At 38.8% G+C, this 15137-nt stretch overlaps 1 protein-coding gene across 2 annotated transcripts in view; it reads left to right on the top strand.

Annotated features, from left to right (window-relative positions):
- Positions 1 to 2753: 2753 nt before the first annotated feature.
- LOC136858645 (poly(A) RNA polymerase gld-2 homolog A) overlaps positions 2754 to 15137 on the top strand; it is a 384677-nt gene continuing 372293 nt past the window's right edge. The window contains exon 1 of one of the 2 annotated variants that reach the window (XM_067138357.2): positions 2754 to 2841. The gene's annotated coding sequence lies outside the window, so the exon portion shown is untranslated. Of the gene's footprint in view, positions 2842 to 2888; positions 3006 to 15137 lie in introns of those variants that run through there. The other variant, XM_067138358.2, reaches the window with a different exon arrangement.

Below are 15137 nucleotides of genomic sequence, written 5' to 3'. Positions count from 1 at the left end.
CAAACCCAAAGACACGTTCACAAGTGGACCTCCAAACGGGCGCGGTACAGGTATAGTCCGCGCATCTTTTAGCGATATTTCTTTGTACGTGTTGGAAGAGTAAGGAGGGAGCTCTCCCGGTTAAGGTAATACTGCCAACTGAATGGAAATGAAATCTGAATTGAATCGATAATATTATCGATCGATATGAATTTTCTAAACCTTTATTAACTTAAGCCAACAACTGTGTCATACATGCATTATATAACATTATAAAACATTTCTTGATACGAATCTTGTTCCCAGCATGAATTCTATAGTTTGGCTTTGCTGTGTAAACAACAACAGTACTAGTACGTAAAGTGTACGCCAGATGTCGCACAGCGATGCACAAGCGATTCATAGTTTGTGTTTCAATGGTTGTCAATACGAATCTCGAAGATACCCGAGGTAGATACCAAATACAGTAGAGACAATACACGACACTGAGCGAGATATCGAGGGACAGCTATTGGAGCTCACTCTAGCGGATAGACCTGAACGGTACTGATTCTGTCATAAGAGCACGTGTATTTTTGTGTGAAGTTTTTGGTGTTATTTATGCATTTTCAGTGAGTTGGCATAATTAAATAGTAGCGTGTGTCATTCCTTGATATCTCCTCTCAACATGAGGGGAAGGGTATGTGCTGTGTTTGGCTGCAGTAATTACGAAGTAGAGAAAAATGCGCGGTCGTTCTTCAGGTTCCCTCGTGACAAGAACATTTAAGTAATATTGTGTTTGCATATATATTCTTCCAGTGACAGTGATTTTTATAGTACTTCATAATCTTCTGACCTGCTCGACCCATATTTTAACGGGCTTAAAATATAATACGCATATTTTATTGTGTAGTGCAGCAGTTAACCTTCAATACCGATGTGTTGTTGTAGGTGTGAACTGTGGGTTTTGAAACGTCACAGAAGCGATTTGGATAAAGTGTACAAGAAAGAAGGGACGTTACGCTTGTATAAGAATTATAAGATCTGTTCAGATCATTTCCAGGCCAGCGACTTTAAAAATCCTCGACTGTGCAGCCAAGGGTATGTTACATTTTTACTCTAATTGTACGTAAATATTCCTCAAAGCATCACTATCGACAACATTTTCAAACTTTTCTTTCTTTTATCCCTCTTCTCAGATTAAAGCCGAGATTTTATAGATTTTCTTTCTGTTAGTAGGCTTCATGTTAAGAGGAAAATTGTCCAGCTATTAAATGTTAATTCATTGCATCATATGTGTAAGGAATGTGCCGATATTTTTATTGACAAATGTCTTAATGTGATGATACAATGTTTTCAAATGAGGAAAAAAGACAAATCCAACCGTAAGATTTCAGGCAGGTATGCTAAAGCTAAAAAAGTAATGCATAAATGGAAGATCAAGCCATTTCACAGCAGTCCATTTCACACCTTGTTTATATGTCTAATTTCAGTCTTTGAATAATAACCTTTTAAATAATTCTTCATTCATTTATCCAGAATTGCTTTAGCAACTTCGAAGTTAATATCTCAATACCACTTTCTTTCTAGACGTAATTTATTTATCCATTTCCGTATATACATTTCCATTGATATTTGAATTTAGCGCGATTTGTTCAGGTCAAGTCACTAGGAGCGCCACCGTCGAATTGTCTCCCATTTTAGCAAGGCGAAATCCGTAAGTGTCGTGTATTGTCTCTACTGTATTTGTAGATACCCTATTCAGCACTAGGGTGTCCATGTATCGCTAAAAGGTGCGCGTACGGTATGTACCACTTCGCAATCGCATGCCACTGGAGAGAAAACAGCGGGTTCCTCGACCTCAAACTAGCTGGCAGCAAAATCCACAAATGCTGGTACATCATCCCATGCATTCGATACACACTTGTACCAAGACACATGCATGACTATCGTTAATACAAAAAAGTGGTACATTATTGTACCATGCCCTATAAAAGGTTAAGTCAGAACACGTCATTGCTGATAAATATGAGATTTCATCATTAACAAAATCATGTTTCTGATGATAACCTCAAAAATACACATGTTAAATATGGAATAGAACTTTACAGCCAGCCATTGATAAACTTACGCAAACGAATAAGCTAACCACGAAAATAATATTCAGAAAACAAACATAAAGCAGCAACAGCTAACGCAGCACCACTACGAATAATATCACGAAAGCGACTGAGAGCAAACCAACCATGTGGTGATTTTTCTTTAAATGTGGCGTTGCTGTTATCGTTACCATAGTAACAGCCCATTTTCTAGTACCGTTAAATAGGAGTGGGAAACGTTTTATTGAATTCCAGTAATACTATATATTATTTTAAACTTTGAGCCTGTATTAAAAGATTATGGAAGGTGGATGTAATTAGGACAACGCAGTGCATCTCGTAGTTACTGCTTTCGTCGTACAAATGTCAGACTCAAATTCTCATGGTTCCAAGTATTGATATCGACATTTTATTATGGAATACAAACCGTTTTATTGGTATACTTGAGTAGATTTCTCCCGGACGATTTTTTAAAGGAAATCAATTTCCCTCCTATATAACAACATTTTAGGTATATTTTGAAAATTATTTCTGTATAGTTTCGATCTCGTAGTTAACGTGAAATGTATGTATGGAATAGTTTTGAAGGATATTTAGCTATCATTAGTTGGTGCTAGGAGAGTGAGCCAATTTTGTTTGGCGGCATTTGTTATCACCTTTTTAGATGTGAATTCGGCAATCGTAATAGGTGTAGAAGGCGGCGCGTTGCGCCGATGTTAGTTCATTTGTCTTGTCACTAGGACAGCCCAACATGGCGACGTTCTTTTTGTGCTTGATATTACAGGTATGTTTCTAGAAGGCGACTTGCTGTGCAATTATGATGTTAGTGGCGATAATTTTATGCGTAGATGATACATTGTTATTTATTTTGTCTGATTATTGTGTTGACAGTATTTCTACATGCTGCTTGTATGAGTATTTAGTGATGAAATCCACATTAAATCCCCGGTAAAATTTCGTTGTCATTTTAGTGGGAGAGTCATTTGCAATGTGCGTAAACTACTGTGATATCTTTTGATTTGTTGTGTCAGATTGATAATTTTATTTGGAGCAGTTGATAAATCTGAGGTGTAATTTCTGTTAGGTTTAGGTACTTCAAATGCCATTTTTGTGTGTTGGGGTATTACTTATCTGCAGATAATCACGCAGAGAATTAATTTAAATAATACGTATTGTAGCTGTAAGAAGTAATTTCTCCCACTTAACGGAGGTTCTTGTACCGTTTAAAAGGAGGTTTTAACTGACAATTTTGTATTCATATCCTCTTGTGTTTTGGTACTTCGGAATAATTCACGTAACGTTTAGAATAATATAATTCTCCCTTAGTTGTAGACGCGCCTGAATAGGTATTTTGACGTATTATTCAATTTTTACTCTTCATAATTTGCGAAATGCTAGAGAGATGTACTTTCTGCTTATATGCACTTGTGTTGAGTCCCTGCTGTCACCTAGAGGAACTGTCGTTTAGCTGTGTCCTGGCTTGTAATATGTCACAGTGTAAATCTTGCAATACCTAGTTTGCCTCAAGAACCTTATGTTCTGAATTGATTTGTTACTGTCTTAATTTTTTGAGGTGGTTTCTTTCTTATTGAATTTATTTGCTGCAACACAAAATATTTCTGTGGTTGTTTTACTATTCTACATAGCTTAATTTGACTATGTTGTTCATTTTTACTGATCTGAGGAAGATTTTTAGATACATATTTAATTAGGTTATGCTTGTCATCCAATTTTCTATTCTGTGAGCCTGTGAGGCTCCGATATCTGATATTGTTGTATTATCATGCTTATGCAGCCTAATGTATGAATATTGTCACATTAGTTTATGTAGTCCTATAAATTACGTGAAAGGGCGACATTTTTACAAGTGTTGTAAGCAATGGGTTTGGCTAATTAGGTGGATAAAGTAAACTCGTGTCCTCATCCTGAGGTGGTGCAGCTCTTTTCAGGCATATCCCCATTGGAGGAGAGCTGCATGCGCCATTTTAACCACATACTAGCTCTCCTGCCATTCTTAAATTTTCTGGCAGTACCAGGAATGAAACCTGGGCCCCCCCGAGGACGGCAGCTAGTAGTGCTAACCGTTATGCTACAGAGGCGGACATTAGGTAGATTATGCATTCTTTTATAGAGCAGTAAACCTGATGTATTGAATGCAGAAGTATTTGAGTTAGATTATAAATGGAGTCTGTCTTGGGTTTGATAAGGGATCATCTGAGGGAAATATTGGTGTGTGTTTAGGTATTTAGTGATATAACTGAAGGTATCTGCCAGATTATTATAATTGCAGTTTCTTCAGGACTAACCAAATAAACTTGAGACTTCTCAAGCTTAACTTGTGGTTCTGAGGGTACCAACATAATTTGAAAATAGTACATGGAATTCTCCTCAGACTAATTTTTATTCAGGAGTCTGTAAAAGTATGTAGGTCTACGCTAAGTGATGAGACAAATTGTGAAAGCTTGATGAAAAGTTAGGCCAGGATTTCTTAAAAGAATTGATGAAATTTGATGACATAAAGTTAATTACAGCAATTTTTAAAAATATTTCATAATACGACCTGAAGGTACATTAATTGTATAGGCTAGAAGCGAAAATTAAAAGGGGTAGGCCTACCTTTTTCTTTATTGTAGGATAAGGTGGAATAGCATTAGGTAAAATGTTTTATTTAGACCCATATTTTCTTGACGTTTCCCATACTCATTTTTACTCCTTTAAAGTAGGCCTACTAGGTAAAATATCGGGCAAATTGTTGACGAGGTGAGGAATCTGCCTTCAGCTCTTATGTAGCCTACGAGTTCATTAGGATGGTCTATATAAATTACATGGACAGAGTAGTTACGTTGATTTACTTCTTGTCAACGACAGAAAGTTATGCTACACTTTTCTGCTGAAGGGAAATTTTGAGTTGAGAATTTAGATCCCAGTCCTTGGACTGAAATATCCAAACTTGAAGTAAAGATTCATAGAAATCACTAATATGGTGCCAGCCATCAGTAAATGATCAGTTGGCACCTCTTGGTGGTAATTAAGATGGTCTTGACCTGAGGAGGAATGACCTTATGTTGTATTACACGCACACTTTTTAGTGATAGTTTTGTTCTGGGTTGAGGAGTAAGGAGGGAGCACTGCCGGTTCCAGTAATACTGCCAACTGAATGGAAATGAAATCTGAATTGAATCGATAATATGATCGATCGATATGAATTTTGTACATCTTTATTATCTTAAGCCAACAAATATTCGTCACACATTATATAACATTATGTAACATTTCTCGATGCGAATCTTGTTCCTAGCATGAATTATATAGTTTGGCTTTGCTGTATAAACAACAGTACAAGTACGTAAAGTGTACGCCAGATGTCGCACAGCGATGCATAAGCGATTCTTAGTTTGTGTTTCAAAGGTTGCCGGTATGAATCTTGAAGATACCTGAGGTCGACCGATTCAGCACTAGGGTGTAAATCTATCACTAAAAGGTGCACGTACAATAGTTTCATTACCCTACAAGAGTAGTAGGACTGGAGATAAGAAAACTTATGAATATCGGTAGTTTGTTCAGAGTATATGGTCTTGGTACTCTTTTGTCTGGAGGAAGAGTTCCCTAGTCCAGCTGCTGCCAGTCTCAGACCAATGGTGCGGGATCACACAGAATGTTGCAGGGAGTCCATTACCTGTTCTTGGATGGCAGGCGCAGATTTGAAGGGGTTACGAAGTGCTTGGTGCACAATACTGTGATCCTTCTTGTAGTGGTCAGACGTGGTTGACCGGAACCTTGACAAGTGTGCTTGCCCTCACGTTCCTATTCAGTCCAACATCGGGCCACTGTTACATTGGAGTGTTCCACAAATCTGGATATTGCAAGATTTGAGCAGCCGGCCAAATGGAGACCATAATGAGGCTCTTTTCAAACTGTGGTGCTTATAATGGTGTCATACACAACACGGCATCTCTGTCCTTCAGCGATCACTCAACATGCTGTTCATGCCCGTTATATACCCTAGCAGGCCTGGTAACAACACTGAACACGAACAACACTAATGCACTCTGGTGGCCATTCTATCTGTTACAGAGAATTAAAACTCTAATCCTTTACATAAGCACTGATGATGTGTACGTGTACGAAGTTACATTGATATCTGACCATTTTTTTTCTGAGTGCTTCAGTTTTGTCAGGCAGTATATGTATGGTGTTGATTTGCCAGTCCCTGGATATCTACCAGTTGAAACCTTGGTGGTAGACCAATAATTGAGTCAATTATATTTATTGCATTCAACCATTGTCACCAACAGTGGATTCAGTGACAACAGTTGGTCAGTGGAAATTCTGTCCAAACTAACCTAACCCTGTGACTACAGTTTTTTGGTGGATCATGATCTAACCTGTCTCTGTCAGTGGTTTTCGGTGGATTACAATGAATTTATCAGTAGCCAGTACTGTCCCAGGGGATGCTAGAGGCCTGTTGGCTGCTTTGCAGCTCAGCCTTATGCTGCCAGATCCCCTTTCCTTGTTCCCAGCCCAATGTTTTTGTCACTAGCTGGACCTAACCTACCCAGACCAATGGTTTTTCCAAATCAATGTTTTGTAGCTGTAACCTATCTTTCATCTTTCTTGTTATTCAGTAGCTGTGAAAATGCCAACGTTGGCAAGCCTGTGAGCTCGTCGGAGCTGCTGCCTTGTTGGATCTGTAACCTCACGAACCGGGTACAGAAGTTTTATCAGCTCAGAAAACTGTACTGAAACTTTTTCACTAGTATTGATTGGTGTGCAGTCCAGTAGGAATTGAAACATGCCATTTGGGGAATATACTCTAACACTGGGAATTGTGTGATTTCCATTGTATGGAGCCAACGGCCGTAGCCGTGTTGAGACACCACCAGATTCCGTGAGATCTCCAAAGTTAAGCAACATTGGGCTTGGTCAAGATTTGGATTGGTTGCCATGCGCTGTTGATTGGGGGGTAAGGGAATGGAGGAACGGAAAGGAACTGGCCACCCTACTGTACGTAAACTCCAGCTCAGGCACACTTCTGCGGAGGTTCGCACCTGCCTTCGGGCAGAATACACCCTTACCTTACCGTTGTATGGAGACGCTCGTCTGTTGGGGTAGGGTCATATTAGAGAATATGAACTTGGATGATATCTCACCAAGATAGATGTACCACTTAGCAAAGAAATGGATACATACTGTGGATTAAATGAGGCTCTTTGAGATCTACACATTGCACCTAACCTCATTTCTGGTAGACATGGTTTGGACCTCTTGCAGCGCAGCCTGCAGAGAATGGTGGAGGTGGTATTTGTTGTTGCAACAACATGGTCACAACACCTTACCCCTCTCTGCTGTTCTCCACATGGCATGTTGATGAATGGTTATACATGGCTGTCAGCATAACAAACAAAAAATGGTGCACTCACCGCAGTGTGGATAAATGTTAGTCAGAACTCCTCCCCAAATGACCTGACATGGTTACTGTTAGTGACTGGTTAGATTCTGGTTCACTGGAAAGAACCGTTAGTGATAGGATTAGGTTAGAGTTCGCTTAAGTTGTGCAGCAACTGTAATATTACTATCAGTGTCAGAATTACTAATAGGGAGGGTTAGATTACTGTTGGTGACAAAATATGTTGATAGTGACGGGCTAGATTATTCTGGTTTACTGGAAAGCACTGTTGATGAGAGGGTTAGGTTAGAAGCAATCTTCGGCACGTGCAGGAAGTATTGCCACTTGCTGGTAGCCGTGACTACTCCATGCTGTGTGATGTCAGAGTAGGAGTGGAGGCATCATGTTGCAAAGTGTGTTGTTACTGTACCAATTACCAGTTGTGAATCACATAGCAGTTGGCTTTCACAGCCGGCGTTATAACCTGTATCTGTATTCTTTGGGCTTATAGATCGTGGTCCAGGAGCATATGGTAGTCCTGATTCACTGAAAACTGCCTTAGACATTCTCAAGGGTTCCACTCTCTTTGACTACTACAAAGCTCTCAATGAAATAGAATGGTATCTCAATTCCATGTGTAGGCTGCAGTGTGCTGCTTGCCTATTGGCCTGCCATGGTGGTGAGGCACATGCTGATTGGCTGTTCTTTGGTCAATGATTGAAGCAATTTGGAGCCCGGCTTTAGTCGACCTGGTCAGAGAATGCAACAGGCGATCTATTCATCACTGAAAATCACTGTTATATATCTAAATCAGCCATGTCTATAAAGTTTTCATTGATTTTAATTGTTTGTTTATTCCAATCACAAAATTTTTATGAGTCTCTACTAAGGCAGGTCAGCCAACAACAGGCTCCACATTACTTCAGTCATTGGCCGAAGAACAACCAAATAACCGGCTGCCTCCTTACCATAGCGAATCATCAGGTGAGCAGTGCACCACAGCCTGTTATGTATATTTAGGTAGAATTGCAATATCACTCCATTCCACTGAAAGCTTCTTAGCATTATTTTTTTAAATAATGGTTATCTTCGTATATGTACACGAAAGATATTCCACCTATCAAAACTATTTATTATGAAGCAGACTTACATCAGTACCGGTTTCGACTGTATACAGTCATCATCAGCTGATAGATCACAATATTACATCCATTAGGCATTGGTATGTCACAAAGATGTAGTCACCCATTAGTGTGTCAGGATGTCTAATGGGGTTGTGGGTTAGATGTTATCGTCATATCATTTGTGATTACGTAGGGCTAAAATTGTTTGAGATTAAATACGGTAGTAAAAAGCTTAACTAGACTTAAAGTAAATTGTACATATACATAAAACATATGAAACATATATATATATATATAAAACACTTGGTGAATTTAAACACATTAAAAAATTGGAAATATGTATGTAAAAGACACTTGTTGAATTTAAAAGTTCATGTCTTGCAATGTTCCTTCTTCAGGCTTCCTCGTTGGGGTCTTGTGCGCCTATGTTTATGTTGATTGATTTTGAGTTCGTAAACAGTTCTTGAGGATGTTCTATTTGGCTAAAGTGATGTATTCCTATATGCTTGTGACGAAATCCAAGTTATTGGATGGTCAAGTATTGTGGGTGGAGATGATATGTAGCTCAGCTGTTGTGTTTTGATGAATTTTGAAGCGGATTATAAAGTTTTGATTTTTACATTTTGTGAATATAAGTTTTTGGTGGCAACTTCCCTCTTGTCTGTATCCATGTATAGGAGCTGTAGTTATCCGTGAAAGATAAACTAGCATGAGTACAGTGTGAGTTTGAAGGAATGCCTGAAGTTGTGTGTGGAAGTAGATAGGTACTTACTGCTGTTGTAAGTAACATCGTCTTCAGTATGTTAAATTAATTTATAAAGAAATGAAATTTAGAAATATATCCAAAAATGAAAACACACAAAAAAAGTAATTTTATCTGGGAAAAAGAAAAATGTTCTGAGCTCGGTAAATTCATGAAGCAGGATGCTACCCTACTTGCACATAGTCCAAGTGAGGATCTCTCCTCTAACGGGTTATGGACCACCGGTGAATTGTATAGTTCTAGCCGCCTTAGCACAAGGAGGGCCATGACTCGGAATATATCCGAGATGCCCACTCCCATTCCATAGCAGCTGGTATCCCGACTCTCAGGATCACTTACTAGGCCACTCAGCCGTTGCCCATGGTTCACGAACTAGGACGTGACTACAGTAACCCACAAGAGAGGAAGATGGATGAAAACCAGTGTGGTTTCAGACCACAGAGAGGCTGTCAGGATCAGATTTTCGGTATGGGCCAGGTAATTGAAAAATGCTACGAGAGGAATTGACAGTTGTATTTGTTTCATAGATCTAGAGAAAGCATATGACAGGGTACAGAGGGAAAAGATTTTCACTATACTGGGGGACTATGGAATTAAAGGTAGATTATTAAAATCAATCAAAGGCATTTATGTTGACAATTGGGCCTCAGTGAGAATTGATGGTAGAATGAGTTTTTCGTTCAGGGTACTTACAGGGGTTAGACAAGGCTGTAATCTTTCACCTTTGCTGTTCGTAGTTTACATGGATCATCTGCTGAAAGGTATAAAATGGCAGGGAGGGGTTCAGTTAGGTGGAAATGTAGTAAGCAGTTTGGCCTATGCTGACAACTTGGTCTTAATGGCAGATTGTGCCGAAAGCCTGCAGGCTAATATCTTGGAACTTGAAAAGAGGTGCAATGAGTATGGTATGAAAATTAGCCTCTCGAAGACTAAATTGATGTCAGTAGGTAAGAAATTCAACAGAATTGAATGTCAGATTGGTGATACAAAGCTAGAACAGGTCGATAATTTCAAGTATTTAGGTTGTGTGTTCTCCCAGGATGGTAATATAGTAAGCGAGATTGAATCAAGGTGTAGTAAAGCTAATGCAGTGAGCTCGCAGTTGCGATCAGCAATATTCTGTAAGAAGGAAGTCAGCTCCCAGACGAAACTATCTTTACATCGGTCTGTTTTCAGACCAACTTTGCTTTACGGGAACGAAAGCTGGGTGGACTCAGAATATCTTATTCATAAGTTAGAAGTAACAGACATGAAAGTAGCGAGAATGATTGCTGGTACAAACAGGTGGGAACAATGGCAGGAGAGTACTCAGAATGAGGAGATAAAAGGCTAATTTAGGAATGAACTCGATGAGTGAAGCTGTACGCATAAACCGGCTTCGGTGGTGGGGTCATGTGAGGCGAATGGAGGAGGATAGGTTACCTAGGAGAATAATGGACTCTGCTATGCAGGTTAAGAGAAGTAGAGGGAGACCAAGACGACGATGGTTAGACTCGGTTTCTAACAATTTAAAGATAAGAGGTATAGAACTAAATGAGGGCACAACACTAGTTGCAGATCGAGGATTGTGGCGACGTTTAGTAAATTCACAGAGGCTTGCAGACTGAATGCTGAAAGGCATAACAGTCTATAATGATAATGTATGTATGGAAAAAAGAAACACATTCACTCCCAAATCTGACCGTGGTCGGATTAGGTTTCACGTGTGTAATATACTAAGTGTGACCTTATTTATTAACTTAACCAGTGTGGTTTAATTTATTTTGGTCTGTATTGACTGAAAATCAGTTATGTATCTAAATCAGCCTTGTCAAAACTATTAAAAATTTTAATTGTTTCCTTAAAATCATTCTTGTATAAAATAAGTAATTTTCAGTTGTGAATATATCTGACATTAGTCAGATTTAAATTCACGCCTAGCTACTCGCATTCGCTTACTCAGCCCGAGTGTGCAGAGGTTGTGGCTGAATAAGCTCTGCTGACTTTTGCACCTGGCTAACCGTTGATGGAAAGAACAGAGAGAATAGGTCAGTTTACAAGCACTTCAGCACAAAATTGTAAAATTGGATGGTAGTAGAGCGTCAATATGTATAGTAACCTTACATATTTAAAATGAAAATTGCAGGGAAATATTCTGCCTTCAAGTTGTAAGAGTAGATATTAAATAAAATGCTGTTGCTACTATTTTGCCCACAATTTATAATTTATATAATTCATCCATGCAAGTATTATCATTTCTGTAACCATGTTACTGATTACATAAACATGTTAAATACAAACAATAGGTTTATGATAAATTTTATGTTAAATGTTATGAATTTAAAAACACAGTAAATACATTAGGACACACACAAGGTTCACAGGCTTGAAGTTGCATAAAACATAAACAACAGGTTGACAAACGTGACAACTACAAAGGATGTGGGAAGCGGCATGGAAACCCTACAAGGTAGATGGAGCGTATCACTTGTGAAAAAGAATTGGTAGAAGGTAATTTAGACAATTTCGTTTAATAAATTAACAAAGCCAAAATAAAAAGGACGCACCAAAAAATTAACAACAAAAAGCAAAACAACTCTCATACCAAAGGAATGGAAGAATTGACTGTGCCTGTAAAAATATGCTACATACCAAGTAACTTACAAATTATACAAAATACAGGAAGAACTGAACAAAACTCATAAGATAAATTTCAGTTGTGCCTTCAGATATGTGCATATCAAAGAAATCTTTACATAATGACCTTTAATGAGGGCTAATCCCATTTTAACAAATTGAGACAAGGGAAGATGTAAAATCTTAACACAGAAAAAGAAAAGGGGTAGATATAAAATCTTAACACAGAGGCACAATTAACTTGTTTCTGTACTAAACACACTTTAAAGAGCATAGATTTAGCCTGCTTGTATTAAGTGAAGCTGGACTACAGGAGGCAAACCCGAGGGAAACTTAAATTACATGTTCGTTACAGGGTTTCTAAAAAAGAAAAGTTTTCTGTGGTTTCCCATTTTCACACCACCTTAAGGCCACAGCCGCTTCCTTCCTAGTCCTAGCCCTTTCTTGTCCCATCGTCGCTGTAAGATATGTGTCGGTGCGACGTAAATCCAATAGCGCAAAAAAAAAAAAAAAAAAAAAAAAGGAAAGTGAATTGCCTCCAAAGATTACATTGTAAATGCTTAGCTGATAAGCTAAGTCATTTCGATGATTAAATGGTGAATGTGAATTCCGAGGGTAAATTCCTGCGCATTAAGGAAAATTTACATTTAAATTAAGTTAATATCCAAAAAAAGAGAAGAAATAGTGCTTACCCCGAGGCCGGCGTCCCATAATGGGACTGAAGCAGGAGCGTGACCGCTCGCAAAGCTGGTCCGAAGCAAAAGACTTGGAGGCAAGCTTCGCTCCTATGAAGGAGCGGAAAAGATCGAGACGCAAAAAATGATGCAAGCACACGGTAACAATGAGAATACAGAATTTACTCCCGACTTCCACATTCACCAATTAGAAGTCTCTTCGTTTGCGCTTACCAATGTTCGAGATAGTTCTTTTATGCGACACTAATTTCACCACTAAAAACGGCACGTCTCTATAGTCTGTTTCACAAGTTAGATACATAATTTTGAAACTCACAATTACATGATAAGGTAAACACAAAAAAATTTCCAAACCTAATTCTTCTAATGTCCAAACATCCAATGTTCAAATGTCTAAAGATATAAATATATAAAAATTTGCAAAATAATTAAACAGTATTTCAAAACATTAATTGAAGAGGCTTACATCATTTTCCCACTGCTGTTCCAACTCCGGCCAAAATTTCTATTGATACTGTGAAGGCAAATACATTAGTACAAGTGGAAAAAAATGAAAATAAGCTTTACATTCGAAAAGCTTCTTAGTTTCTAGAAAGATATAGTGCATGAGAGATACATGGGACCTTGCTTTGGGTAATGTCCTATTGACAACTATTATTGATAATGTTATTAAATCACATCTTTTTGTTAACATTCAGAATTCCTAATGCTGCAGACTTATTAAAGGCAGGAAATGGCCATGCAGCAAGGAACTTTCAAAACTGTATGTTACTAGACCTGTGCCTGCCTGACTGCCTGCACATTATAAGCAAGTGAAGCAGAGGCCAGAATCTCTTGACTGGAGTGCCTGCTTTACTGCTTCACACATCCACATCGGCCACAGTCGGCAGTCACGCTACATCGTGCATCTTCAGAGATGTTCGCTGCACCGCACACACTCATCTGCTGTCTCTTTGTAACATCTCTGTTGTTTCAGGAAGTTGATCTCTCAAAGAGTTAAGGTATTAGTAGAAGAAAGGAAGGACCACAAAGGGCACAAAAATGAGACTACCTAGGCTTTGCATACCTAATATCATTGAGGTTGGAGTAAGACGAGTTGACCCAAGGAGATCAGATAAGAAAAATTTAAGTGAAGAGAACTGACTGCATAAGCGACATAGATCAGTCAATTTTGCTGATTTCAGTGGCTTGGATGATACAGCGCAGGCCAAATCTTAATGGCCAGTACCATCCTGGCTCAGTTCAGTGGTATTTGAAGGCACTCAAGTAAACCAGGCCTGTGTTAATAGATTTACACACAAATGAACTCTTGTGGGACAAAATTCCAGCACCTTGGCATTTCTGAAAACCATAGTGGTATTTAGAGGTGTGTAAAACCATTGGTTATTATTATTATTATTTTTTTTCTATTTGCTTTACGTCACACCGACACAGATAGGTCGTACAGCGGCGATGGAATAGGAAAGACCTAGGAATGGGAAGATAGCGGCCGTGGCCTTAAGGTACAGCCCCAACATTTGCCTGGTGTGAAAATGGGAAACCACGGAAAACCATCTTCAGGGCTGCCGACAGTGGGATTCAAACCCACTATCTCCCAATTACTGGCCGCACTTAAGCGACTGCAGCTATCGAGCTCGGTGCCATTGATTATTAGACCAGTAAACACATTCCTATTAGGTTCCCTATATTTAACCATTACCATCTCATATCAGTTCTATTTAAGATTCTCACATTGAAATCAAGCCATGAACAATATTCTTTCTTTAGGCTTCTGTTGACCTTGGCGACAGTGTCACTTGGTATTTTGTAAAATTTGTCTACTTCATCCTCATCTGCTCCTTCATAGGGTGAATACATAGAGATAATTCTCGTCCAACTGAACAAGTTGGCTGCGTGGTTTGGGTCATGTAGCTGTGAGCTTGTATTTGGGAGATAGTGGATTTGAATCCTTCTGTCAGTATCCCTGAGGATGGTTTTCCATGTTTCTCATTTTCACACCTGGCTACAGTATACCTTAAGGCCACGGTCGCTTCCCACCCATTCCTAACTCTGTAATATCCCATTGTCACCATAAGACCTGTCAGTCTGTGCGACATAAAGCAAATAGCAAAATAGGTTTTCATCCTAATTCCTGCAACCACCAAGTCTATTGACATCATTCATTTGCGTGCTAACAGACTACATTACATGTTATGATTTTCATAATAAACAATCTGTCTTCACACTTGTTTCCCTTTTAACAGTTGTTAAGAACCCCCTATCTCACCCTGATTATCTCCTCTGACAAACAGTATTAACTCTTAACACATTCGTATGCATCCTCTTTATTGACACTTTTACTTCCATAAGCTCCAAAGTACTCCATTGAATTCCATTTTGTTTGCTAAGCTGTTTCCGAGAAGTTCTGTCCTTTCGAATAGAAGCAGGACTCTGTCACTCCCATAGCTCTGAAGCTTGTCAAAATTATTAAGAACATGCTTGGTAAACGTCTATTAT

This window comes from Anabrus simplex, chromosome 1 (assembly GCF_040414725.1).
Source record: "Anabrus simplex isolate iqAnaSimp1 chromosome 1, ASM4041472v1, whole genome shotgun sequence".
Classification (NCBI taxonomy): domain Eukaryota; kingdom Metazoa; phylum Arthropoda; class Insecta; order Orthoptera; family Tettigoniidae; genus Anabrus; species Anabrus simplex.
Note: the sequence above shows the minus strand (reverse complement) of the source record. Positions and strands in the feature narration are given on the sequence as shown.